This window comes from Cryptomeria japonica, chromosome 4, assembly GCF_030272615.1.
Source record: "Cryptomeria japonica chromosome 4, Sugi_1.0, whole genome shotgun sequence".
Lineage (NCBI taxonomy): Eukaryota > Viridiplantae > Streptophyta > Pinopsida > Cupressales > Cupressaceae > Cryptomeria > Cryptomeria japonica.
This window is the reverse complement of record NC_081408.1, coordinates 50516083-50529620: the sequence shown is the minus strand read 5'-3', so window position 1 is coordinate 50529620 and position 13538 is coordinate 50516083.

Below are 13538 nucleotides of genomic sequence, written 5' to 3'. Positions count from 1 at the left end.
CTCTAAAGGTGGTAAACTACTCCACGCTGCTGAAAAAGGTATTCCAAGATCTAGTGGAGATGGATGTAGAACATGTCTCAAATACTCACATGTCTCCTCTAAACATAAAGAGACATCCTCCAACTGATGTACATAAGTACCCACAATCATATCAACCTTGAAAGAATGATCATGTAGAGAATGAACAAGAGGGTCAGAGTGTTCCCTAACAAAAATCGAATAAGAATCATCATCATCAAAGAGAAGATGAATATCATCAATGATGTCTCCCAAATCTGCAATGTAGGATTCCACAAAAAAACCTATAATATCTGTCAAGTACTTATCCCAAGAATCTAAAGACAATGAATATCTATTGCACTGAATCACATGAAGGCAAAACTGTTGCACTATCTGCATCATCAGATGCAATAGGTGATGTGATATCAATAGGAGGAGATGAAACACAAGGCTCAAGAATGGGGTCACATTTGAGAATCCCCAAGTTCAAGTACCCAAAGTTCTCCTTGAAATCTGAACAATCACAAGAAGTGTGAACATCATGTGAAGAATCATCATATGTGAAATCATCATCATCAACAAAATCTGAAAAGGAATATACCTGAGATGCATGATCAACCACCCCAGTCACAATGATAGCTCTAGTCTCCAAGTTTCTAACAAAAACTAACTCAAGTGTGAACTCCATAATTCTCTTAGTTGCGCCATGTGTGATTTGATAGATGGAAAGGAGATTGTTTGTCAAGTGGGGTACACACAATACATCATTGAAGGAGTTATCCCCATTGACAATAGATCCTTTCCCAATCACATCCATGTATGTATGATTGCCCATCAAAATATGCGGCATGGTGCAAGACTCAAATGTAGAGAACATAGACTGTGAAGATGCCATATGATGAGAATCCCCTGAATCTAGAAGTCATCTCCCTGAATCATGACTTGTAGTAGCACAAAGAGCTTTTCCTTTTCTTGTCCCAAAAAAGTGATTTTTCCCACTTGTTGAAGCCATGAATTCTTTCCCTTTTCCTTTTGAATGTGTGGAAGTGGAAGTTGATGAATAATCCTTCTTGTAGATATTAAGCAAATCAATGTTATGATTTTTGAGGATATGTGTGAGCTTATCAAACTTCTTAGAATGGAAATGACGCTCCTCATGACCAAAATTTTGACAATAGGCACAAGTAGGTCTCTCCCTCTTTGGTGAATTTTCCCTCTTGGAAGAGGATGAATCTCCTTGTTGTGGAGAAGATGGTTCTTTTTCCTTAGGCTTTGATTGCCATTTCTTCTTGTTTGAGTCGTCCTTTCCTTGATTTCCTTTGTTCCCTTGATTTGCCACTAATGTTTGAGACTTAGAAGCCTTAAGAATGCTCATGCTTATCAACTTAGTTTGTTCCATCATCAACATTTCAGCAAAAGCATCAAATGTAGGCATTGTGTAGCTTGAACCCATTGTCATCATATGGGTTTGAAAACTAGAAATAAATGTTGCATATTCTTGTGGAAGTTTGCCCATCAAATTGAAGATCAATTGAGTATATTTCTTATCAATGCCACAATCCTTGAGTTGTGCCCTCAACTGTTTTGCCTTAGTGACATAATATTGTATAGTATCAAATTTCTTGGGATCTAACAGGGTGAGATCACTATTAGTCTGATATCCCCTAATCTCATCAACTTGACCATACAAGTCTTGAAACTTTTGCCAAGCATCCTTGATTAGAGTACATTTCTCAATATGAAAAATGAGATCCTTTGATACATACTGTCTTAAGGTACTAATTTCCATGATATTTTTAGTGAGCCAATACAAGTGACCAATGGGATCAACCTTAGGATTAGTGGGAGCAACAATAGTTCCATCAATATAATGAGTTGGTCCTTTTTCCATAAGTTTACTCCATGCATCAATTTTTCAAGTAGCATAATTATGAGGAGTTAAGAGAGGAAACTTAGGAATTTTTGGTATTTTGGATATGTTGATATGGTTTTGTCATTGATGTCAACACTTGTCAATATTTATCAGCACTTGGAGATCTTTGGTTATGTTCACCGGCATGTTCAGTGACTTATGCACGGTCACCGGTATCTGGTTCACCAACAGGTTATATTGTTCATCGGCACTTGGAATGACTTGAAGATTACTTGGTTATGTCGAAGACATTGTTTGGATGCTTGGTTTTGGTGATTTGATTATTGATCTAATCGGGTTTGCATATTTGTTGTTACCGGCATATAGGTCCAGGATGTGCACCGACAAGCATATCTATTCCAAATCAGCACGGCATGTCATGAAGATAATTTATTATTATTGTAAATTCATTAAGCCGATATGATGCATCGCATATTGATTCATTTGTAATTTATTTTATTGTAATATCTTTTAGTGAGCCGACCTACTCATTTGGTCTTAGGTTTTGGTATAAATGTAAGATCTCATTTGCGAGATTGTAATAAGGATTGAGAAAAAGGTTTATAAGGTTGTGATATTCAGTATATGTGAATATAAGCAGAGCTATACATGTAGACATCATTCAAGATTGAAGGAAGGTTTGAAGAAGGCAAATCAGAGTTTAACCGGTACTGAATCTAGCATATGAAGATGTTATTTTGAGCAGTACATTATCATTGGATTTAACCATCCAATTGTAGTCAGTGTGACTCCCATTTTGTGATTGAGCAGTGAGCTCTAAGCAGTTGGCCTTTCTGCATGTGCAGACTCCATATTGTACACACATACTATCTGCAGTAGTATCATTTGATTGTGGGTAAGGTTTCCTACCGTGGTTTTTCCCCTTACAGGGTTTCCACATACAAATATTTGTGTTATGTGTTGTGGATATTATTATCTTTTTGTTTCATGCATTTAACTTTACCAATACTACAATTAACTAATAAAACTGTCTACCGGCATTAAGTTTGGTTTACCAATATTAAGCATTAATTTTGATTAATTTAGCTTTGGTTTGTATTTATTGGACAACCGATTCTCAGTTGTCTTCAGGACCTAACAGGAGAACCCATAGCGGCAAAAAGGGAAACACACAAGACACCCCCCCCAAAATTACTCAATCAAGAAACCCCCCCCCCCCAAAAAAAAAAAAAAATCATGATTTGGCACTTTATACTTAGTGCGTGTACAATGGGCCACTTGCAAAACAAGGCAAGGTGGACTTCTAAATTAAATTTTACAACTTCTCAAAAAGAGATATAAGAGACTTCAACAAATAATGCTAGTGATCTAAACTAAGATCCAAACAAAATACAAGTACCAAATAGGTCAAAAAATGACCAAATATTCAAAGTACAATTTCTGCTCAAAATTACTGCAAACAAATGACAGATTATGAAAGTAAACAAAAAATTATGCACTTTCAAAAAAACCGGCACCTGAAAAGGAGTCCATATGAGCCCAAACGAAGCCTCCAAAGTTGTAAAAATTGAGATTTAACGATTTCAAAAAAACCTGTATCCAAAAATCAGAAAACTCCTGCACAACTGTACAGATCACAAAATTCTACCCCAAAACAAAAAAATTGCTCAAAAAAAGGAGTCTGGATGAGTGAGATATCACTATTTGAAAATCGCCTACAAAATTATAATTTCTGGAAAAATTTCGTCACAGCTTCAAACTTCAAATGCCTCTAGATTTGGCTTTCAAACTCCGATTTGGATGAAATAAAAGGCAAAACTGACTTTTTTGGACCTCTTCAATCCAATGGTGACCTCATATTTGACCCATCAAGCTTCAAAAATAACCTACAATAGAAAGCTCCAAAATGCAAAACCCCAAATTTCTCTCAATTGGCAAACCAAAGGCACTCTAATGGCTCTGATATCATGTGAGATTTTGCCAAGATCTAGAGAAAATGGAAAGAACAAATAAGAGAGATAAAATAGATGATAGGAATAAATTATATTCTATCAAGATGAAAATACCGATCAACTAGATCATCAAAAGTTGTTGTTACAATGAATATGAGCATGCTTATATAGGCAAGGCTATATGGATATGTGAGCACACAAACATGATATGTGGCTCAATAAGAAACAAGGGTAGGTATAAAATAGGTGTGGATAGGTAGGAGAAACAATAAAATATTCCACATGAGGTGGATCACCCACCGAAGGTGGAATTATCACTCCACAATAGGTGGATATGATAAAGTAGTAACAAGATCACACCATAAAAGGTAGAAATTCTCCTACACACACTATCCCAATGTGGCACAAACACCCAAGTTTCTCATGCCCAAACTATTATGACATGCATTTCCTAAGTAAACTTAAGTAAGGTGTAATAATATCCATGATGAATAATTATTTACACCAACAGGCTTACTAGAGTGTATGATAGCATCTGATCACCAAGTCAATACCAACTGACCAAAACATGCTTTAGGAACATTTAACACATAAAACCAAACATAGTTCATTGATCCAAACATGTTGGAAGTGTCCAACAGATAGTCCCCTCTATCGGTAACACTAGATCTTATCCTGCTAACCAAAACCTGTATGTCGGTAACCAACCATAACAGCTAGTGTTGACATCAATGACAAAACATCAATGCAACACATAATCAATTACTCCATATTGCCAACAATCTCCCCATAATTAATTCTTCCATATTGTCAACATGATGTTGGCAAAGATATACCAAAAGACAAAATAGAGATTCCAAGTGATGTAAGATTCCCTCATAAATTGTAAGACATATTAGTTTATAAATGAAGCCATTGTAGCTCAATCAAACATATTTCTATTCATGTTCACTTGACTCAAGATTTACTCCACTTAGATAGGATAGGATATCTTGCCCAAGACAATGATTATGTGTTCCTTCTTTTGAGGATGAAGATTTGGTGCTTTATCATCAATACTTTTTACAATTCATGCTTACATAAACCCCCATGACAAGTAGAAGATGATATTTTATAATTAGTGTGATTACAAGTCTATATAAGGGTGCACATAAGAGTCCCAACAAAATCTATTTTAAATATGCATGAATAGCACCAAAGACATAAATAAGTTACATAATATGAAAGAATAGATAATTGATTTTCCATCACATAAAAAATATGTGGAATTGACTTTCCTACAGTTCTAAGAATGTGAAAAATAGATAATTGAAACAAAAACATATAATTGTTTCCACATGATTTACAATAGAGTAAAAAATCTTAATAAATATTCTCAAAAAATCAAATATTTTACTTGGTCACTCTCATTTATCTTATATAGACCAAAACAAGTCATGGTGTCCTCTTCACAAAACAAAACTAAGAAAACTTAAAAGCTATATGGTGACCCTCTTCCCCTTTAACAAATCTATGGTATTAGTTTATGCTATAGTTTAAAAACATAGGAATTTCATAATGTTTGTGTCAAATGTATTCTCTCATTGAGAAAGAGCATGGGGAATTCTAAAATTTGTGGTTGAGAAGTCATAATATAGATGGAAGGCCATTAATTTCATCCCTGTTGGTCATATGCTTCTTATTACTTGTTTGACTGACTGATTGTTTGTCATAACATCAACATCAGTCATGTCATAAAGTAGTCAATCTAAAGTAGTTGAGATGTATTTCATATCCACAAATGGAAGAAACCCAACATGACAATCTTTGTCATAGAACCGTGGATGATCCAAATCTTCTCCATCATGAAATAGCATGCTATGGACTCCATACCTTTGAAAATGAGACTTCTTATACAAAGCATGGAATGATTGGAAATGGGATATTGTACAACACTTCAAGTTCTCAAAAATTAAACTATACATTACACAATTGGAACCTCTTATTGAACTAGGCCTTATACTTTTGCTCATACCTTACACAATATAATTAGAGCACACACTTGTGAAGTGGACTACAAATAGATTGCATCAATATTCTATCATTGTTTTCAAAATATATTGCATGTTTGTTTGTTGTCTTTGATCTTTCTGTTAAAGCTATAAATTTGATTCATTAGAAGTTTAATTAAGAAGAATGACCCTTGCAATTCAAGAGATTCTCCTTATAAATGTTGCATTCCTTACAAATATTCAAACATCATAAAATCAAAAGAAGTGAAGTTAAATAGTCTATGAATTACCAAATCATTCTTGGAAATTATAAGAACACCTCTTGAGCTTAAGATTAGATATGCACTTAAACCAACACACACTAAGCAACATATTAAGCCTAGAGAGTGTTAGTCAACTCTGAGTGTTTAACACTTTTAAGTCTAGAAGTGTATTTTTAGTGTGACCACATACATTAAGCAACATATTAAGACTAGAAAATATCAATAAATTCTAATTGTTTAACACTTTTAAACTTAGAAATGTAAGCTTAGTGTATGTTGTTTAAGTTGTTCCCCAACCCAACAATCAATCTGAAATAATTAAGATGTGTTTTATCTTGACTAATGAAAGAGACCCAACACAACCTATCTCAACCATCTGTGTAATGAAGCAAATATTCTCCATCATGAATAGTGGGTATTCTCACTCACAATTGTTGGATTGGATAGTGGGTATCCTATGAACTCCACACCTCTGAAAATGAGAAAGTTGCTTTTGTAAAGCATGGGATGGTCGGAAATGTGACAATGTACAACACTCCAACTTCTCAAGAATTGAACTATTGTACCTTCTACACGGTTGGAATTTGTTCTTAGTCTACACCTTATACGGCTTCTACAAGATATCTTGAATGAATCACAAACAAATCTACTCTTTTCATGTATACAATGAATGTTGTTGCAAGTTCATATCATGAATTCATTGTTTGACCACCATGAAAATTTGAGTTAATAATCCTAGCAAAACTTGATTGCTTTTTATGAAGATGAATAGGGACCCAAATCCAAAGTTGATACCAAGGCTCTGATATCTACAAACAAAACAAATTTTGAATGCTTCTACACAACAAACAAATATTTTTTCATTCATTCCACATCTTTAGTAGCCTTTCTTTCTTTATATTTTCATACTTTTCTATTAGTAATATTAGTTTTTAACATTCGATATTAGATTTTTATAATTCTTATTATTGAATTAAATTATTTTTTTTATTTGATTGTATAATAGTTTTTGCAACATTTCAAATCCCATGATCTATCATCTGAATTAACTTTGTCAAATGTTTTAAACTTCCCCTTGATCTAACAGCATCACTATCTATACGATATGGATAAAAAAAGGACACCAAAATATACACAAAGAAGCTTTGATTAATAGGAGAAATGACAATGAACAATTGATTCACTACAACAACATTGTTACAATCATCATTTCTCACACTTCTGATCAGCTAATTTCATATGTGGGAATCTTAATTCCTTAATCTAGCTTATTTACTAGATTTGATTAGTTCTAAGTATTTGTTTAGTCATTTCTTGTTCTGAATATGTGACAGTCTATTGAAAAGATATAATAATTTTTTTTCTTATAATATATTTAGATTCGGATTTAAAATTGATGGGACAACAATATTAAGCTACATACAATCATCAAAACATTAACAATCAATCATAAATCAAATATATATTGCCATGCATTCAGATTAATTTTTACATTATGCAAGACAAATACACATATTCTTCTTTGATTTATTAAATATTATTTTAACTAAAAATAATGGAATTAATTGGGTTATTCACATGTTCACATTACTAGCTTTGTTTTTTACTTTCCCATTTGATTACACTTAACTATAAAATAAAACAAAAACTTGTGCCCTTGATGTAATAAATCTAATACCTAGCTACAATCAATTGAAGATTGATATGGCCACAGAAACACTTGAGTAGCTCAAGTCAAAGTGTACACATATCATTATTATCTAGCTAGGCAAGGGAGATAAATATTCCTAATATCTTTAGTAACCGTAATTGCCTAGGTGTAATATTATGCTTAGGATAAACACTATTATAGGTGAAGTCTAATGTTTAAACCAATACCCGCTTGTATAACTGAGGAGATAATAGTTCTAAATGACTCAACAAAAAGGCAATGATGAGTATTCATGTATAATAATACCCCCAAAAGAGAGAGAAACACGTAGAAGATGGTCGCAAAACTATTGGAGGAAGTGTTGCACTGAAGAGCGTGACCAAAGTGGTTGCGAAGGCTTGAAGACAACAAGTTTAAGAGTGCATAGGAGATTACTTTTTGAGGCAATACATGTAGGGAACTATCAAACAAGTAGCCTAGTCCAAGTCCTTTGGAGCAACAAAGAATAAAAGGACCCCATGGAGGTTGGAGTGGAAGCATAGGAGCTTGAAGGAAAGGCTCTAGAGGACTTTCATCTTGCCTCTACTGTAAAGACGTAGACACTCTAACTTCATTAAAAGAATGAATACTCTTTATTCTTCAAACAAATCTATAATTCATTAGTAGAGAGGTTGAAATTTCTAAAAATCAGCATCATTCATTTTTTTAAAAATAATTTGGACGTCGGCAGAATTTTGACGATAAAGACTGACACGTCCGACGGGCATGCTATATGCCTAATGACATTGGCTCATCGGATGGGTAGTAGTATACCATCTTAATTCTGATGGGAAAGACTAACATGTTCAATGGGCATGCTATATGTTCGACAGTATTGGCTCATCGGAATGGCGGTCACGTTCATCATTAAAGGTTTCCTGGTGTCTGTCAGAATTTTGACAGCCTCAACTAATGTCGTAACATCCGATGACAAGTTTTTGATGATATTTTTGATCGATTGTCTGACTAAATGCAGTCAAAAATCCGACAAATTATCATCGAAATTCAATCCCAAATGTACTAGTGAATCTGATCAGAATCTTGGTCTATTGGGCATAGATCTATCAAATTCCTACCTTCCCTAATGTAATGGTGAATTAAGAAAAATTAGTGATTTTATTATATTTTATGGTGAAAACCTAATTTTCACACATTACACAATCCCATGCTAACAAAATAATCTCTTTCCACTCTTTTGCTTTTTCTACAAGGAATTTGTGTTTTTGTGAGCACAAAGTGTGTAGCGCCTTACCTAGTAACTCCAAACATGATAACATGTATATTGGAATAGCAGACAATGTTTCTTTAATCATGGTTATCCTACCCGCAACGGTCATCCACCATCCCATCCAACATTCCTTCTTTTTTAACCTTTTTCTATTCTCATATGCTTACTAGATAGAGCTATAAACAAAGCTTTCCTTATGGGTATGAAATATAAATTCTATGATGCCATGTATGGTTCTACCCCTACCTTTCCAACCATCTAGTCATTGATTTCCAATATTCACTTTTAATTGTGCCAGTGAATAATGGAATCCCCAGATAGGTGGTGGGTAGCTTCCCCACATTAACTTTCAAAATTGCAGAGATTCTTCATTGAATTGCCCTGGAAGTGTTCAAAACATACAAGCATGATTTTGATATGTTGGTAATTTGTCCAAATGCTTCAGAACATTCATCTAATAATATTTTGATGTTTTGAGCTTCTTTAATGGTGGGGGGCCCCAACAACATGGTATCATTGATGAATATTTCATATGTGAAATGTGAAAAATCATGTAAAACCTTGACTCCCTCCCATTTCCTATTGCAAATATAAATTTGTGTTGTCATTGGTTTCAAACTTGGTGGTTTGTGGTCTGAATGTGGTCTATTTAGTCCAAATGTAGTCTGATACAGTGTGGTCCTACAAAATCGTGAAAGGCAACTATAACTATTTTCTCATTCAATACATAGTATGATGTCTAGTAAAGGTAAAAGGATTCCCTCGAATACATAGTATGATGTCTAGTAAAGGTTCCAGAACTATGGTAGTAAATCTTGCAATCTAGGCATGACGTCTGGGTATATAACTTATGTATTCAGACATAACCTGATATAGTGCAATGATTGTTGGTTGGAGTTGAAGGTGTGTGGATATATGAAAGTCACTTGAAGGTTATCTAAATAGAATAACATATTGTTTTATGATGTTTTAATATCTCTATTTGTGATCTTCATATTCTAGAGTTGTGTCTTTATAGAGAAGTGTGATTATTCTAGTGAACAGTCTGTTTATTTGTCTTTTTTATCCATCTATGACAAATATGTATCAAATAATTATGTGATTGAAGTATACTGGTTGTGAGTTCATATTCTTTATATTTAAGATATTCAATTCTTGTATAGTTGAAGACATGTTGATGTTTTCTATATATCGGTATGATGATTCAACCATGTCTGACTATTTCAATGAATAGTCTATCATACAATTTAGTTTGATACATAGCAAATATAAATCAGATAGTTATGTGGTTTTAGAGTAGTGTTTTTGGATGTATATTCTCATTATATATTCATTTTTAAAGGATAGGTGATCTACAATTGGAGTTAATTAAGTCTGAGTTTTGGATGACACATTAGCAATATAGTGGTGTGGAGGAACACATCGCATCCCTTGATGTACAACTAGTGAATTATTGTGGATGGTTGACTAAGGTTACCATATGTTTTATGCTACTTCTTTGGTTGTCTACAAGTCTTGTAGTGTCCTTCTGGGACACACTTTCTTTGATGCATTTGACGGACATATATGGACTTGTTTAGACTCGTTTATATTGAGATATTATATGGTGACTTTCATACATTATGCTTCTATGTTGGATGATGATATACTCAAGACTATGATGATGTTAGGATTGTGTTTTGTTATACATGTTTACTCATTATTATGTGATGTGGCTTGTATTTATTCATCATGATGTTTTTCCATGTGCTAACTATTATTTTATGATTACATTAGATATGATGTTGATGTTATTGATGTTGTTATGTTATTGCCATGGTGTCTTATTATTGTGGAGTAAAAGGGATGATATCACATCACATGTGTGTGTGTGTGTGTTTCCTTTATGTATTATGTTTTCGAAAGAAAGGTTGCCTAATAGATATTTGTATGTTGTCTTTAAAATCCTAGAACAAATCTGAGTCTTTGCCTTGGTATTTCATTGATTAGATGTGTATGAATATTTTGTGTCTTTATTTGATTTCTTTTATTTTTTTGAACAAAAGATTGTTTGGAGTTCATTCCTTTTGGAGGATGTGTTTGTTGCATGTTCTCTAGTGTTGAATTTTTTGTTTTGCCCAATTGTATATTTGGGTAAGAAATACCCTTGTCTTTAATGTGTTTGATTTGATTTCAATTCTAGATTTTTTCGAAGTCCATTGGCGAGTTTTAATTTGTGTCTAGGTCATAATTTTGTCTCTATTGTATACGTACAAAAACAGTTAGCATACACGCTAAAGAAGTCGTGTATATGCTAGAGTATTTAACGTATGAACTATTTTGTGTCTTAAATACACAATTATATGTCTTGTATGCACTAAAAGAATATGTGAATGTGCTAGTCTAAGTAGTAAAAGCACTAAAAGAATCAGAAAATGCACTAAAAGAATCAGAAAATGCGTTATTCTACAGTTTTTTCTATTTCTAACTTAGTTTTTGGAGTCTGTATCATATGAGGTCTAACCAGAGGCCTATTTAGGGTCTTGACTTTATGTTGTGTCTCTTTTCAATGATTGAATAGTCTAATTGTGATTATTTTGGTTAACTTCCTATCTCTTATAAGTGTTCATTCATTGAGGCTTTATGGTTTTTCATCTATAATTATGTTGAGAGAAATTAGAATTGGAATTGAATTATGATTTAGATTTACTGTTGTGGTTTAGATTTTAATTTGGAACCATAGTGATGAGTATGTTATAGTTTTATGATTTTTTCTATGATTTTGGTTATGTTGGAACCCTAGGTTTTAGGAGCATGTTAGGGGAAGTGGCTTCCAAGTGGGTGTTGGGGCCCTAAATGGCTGCTAGGGAATCTCATTGGAAGTTTATGTAATCAAGTGATAATCTTAATTAAATAATCTATGGGTTGGGTAGCTTTCACATTAACAAGATAATTGTGTATCCCACTCATGGCCTAGAGTGCTAGTTTAGGCTTAGGATGAGTTAGGCAAGGCCTTGTTGGAAAGACCATTATCCCTTGCCATTACAAAAGGATGAGTTGCATTTGCATGGGTGTCACTTAGGTGCCAGGGTCTAGTGAGAGACTACTGGGGAAACCCTTGTTTGATAGCATGTGATGACACTTTCCCCTATGTGTGTCCTAGGACCTTAACCTTTGTGTTTCATGAGGCCTCTAGTGAGTCTATGTTTTGAGATTAAGCTTATGTCTTATGTTGTTAAGTCTTTTAGTATGTTCATTTCTATGTGTAAGCTTGTGTTCCCATGGTTGTATCGGTGTTAGCCTAAGTCTAGAGTGTGTGTGGGGCCTTATGTCATTGTCCAGAGAATAGGGAGTGGACCTTTTTGGTTCCACATGGTCGGGTGGTTTGATGTCTTCTCCCATTGGGATTTTCTTTGTCGGTTGTTTGTGTGCATGATGGATACTTCTACATCTTATTAGTTCTTGTGCTATGGATTCTTAGAGTAGATGTGATATATTTTGTATGTTGAGGAAATATCATTGTAACATGTAACTTGGACTTATTCATGTAATTGGATGACCATGATATTCTATTGTAAAGGATAATGTAACTTTGTATGAGATGCATTAAGAAATGTAATGATGATTTATGTGATTTCTTGTATATAAAGGTACAGACAATATGTTAGGAAGGAATGAATTATCTTGTATATCAAGATTATTAACTTAGGAAGATTTGATGCTTGGGCATTAAAATGAACTTAATGTGTTAGAAGTGTTAAATATGTTATAATCTAGGATTAAGTAATCAATGATTTTAATGGTTACTTTCCTATGTTATAGGCAATGTAGTGAACATTAGTTTAAGTAGGGGAAAATTATATTTCAATGTTAATCAATGTTGCACATGTGTTTACTTATGTTGCTTTTGAGTAATGTCATTAATTTACCCTAGGGAATGGAAATTAAATGTTATAAGTCAATTTCGCTTGTGTGCTTAAGTTTATGTGTTCATATTGGTTTGATGAATGTATTTGAAGTTACTATGTGTGTTGTAAACATCTAAAAAACAAAAATCTCTAGTTTTCTAGTTGGTAGTTTCTCTAGGGTATTCTTTGTGGGCATCACAAGTCTTGTTGGTGGTCCAAATTGAAACTCAGTTTTGTTGTATTGGCATGAGTTAATTGTTTTATCTTTTAAGGCTGACTTATATAGTTTTGGTTGATGTGACAGTGTGTGGTTACTTGGGAGCTATTTTGGGAGTATCTAGAAGGTGTGTAAACATGGTGTGATCCTTCACACATTTCATTTGCCTTCAACATTTACCTTTGAGATTTTTTTTTGGTCGATGGTTTTGTTTGAACATGTTACTTCTCATTAGGCCAACCTAGTGGATTTTATTGAGGTTGTGGTTGATATATAAAGGACAAAATTATTATATTGATGAATGAATGAGGTGTGTATTGTGTGCAAAATCATTGTGATAAAGTTCAAAGGTTTGCATGTGTAGTAGAGTAGAGATGAAGACTATTCTAGATGTGTATTGAATTGAGAACTATCATCAACATTTCATTACATGCTTT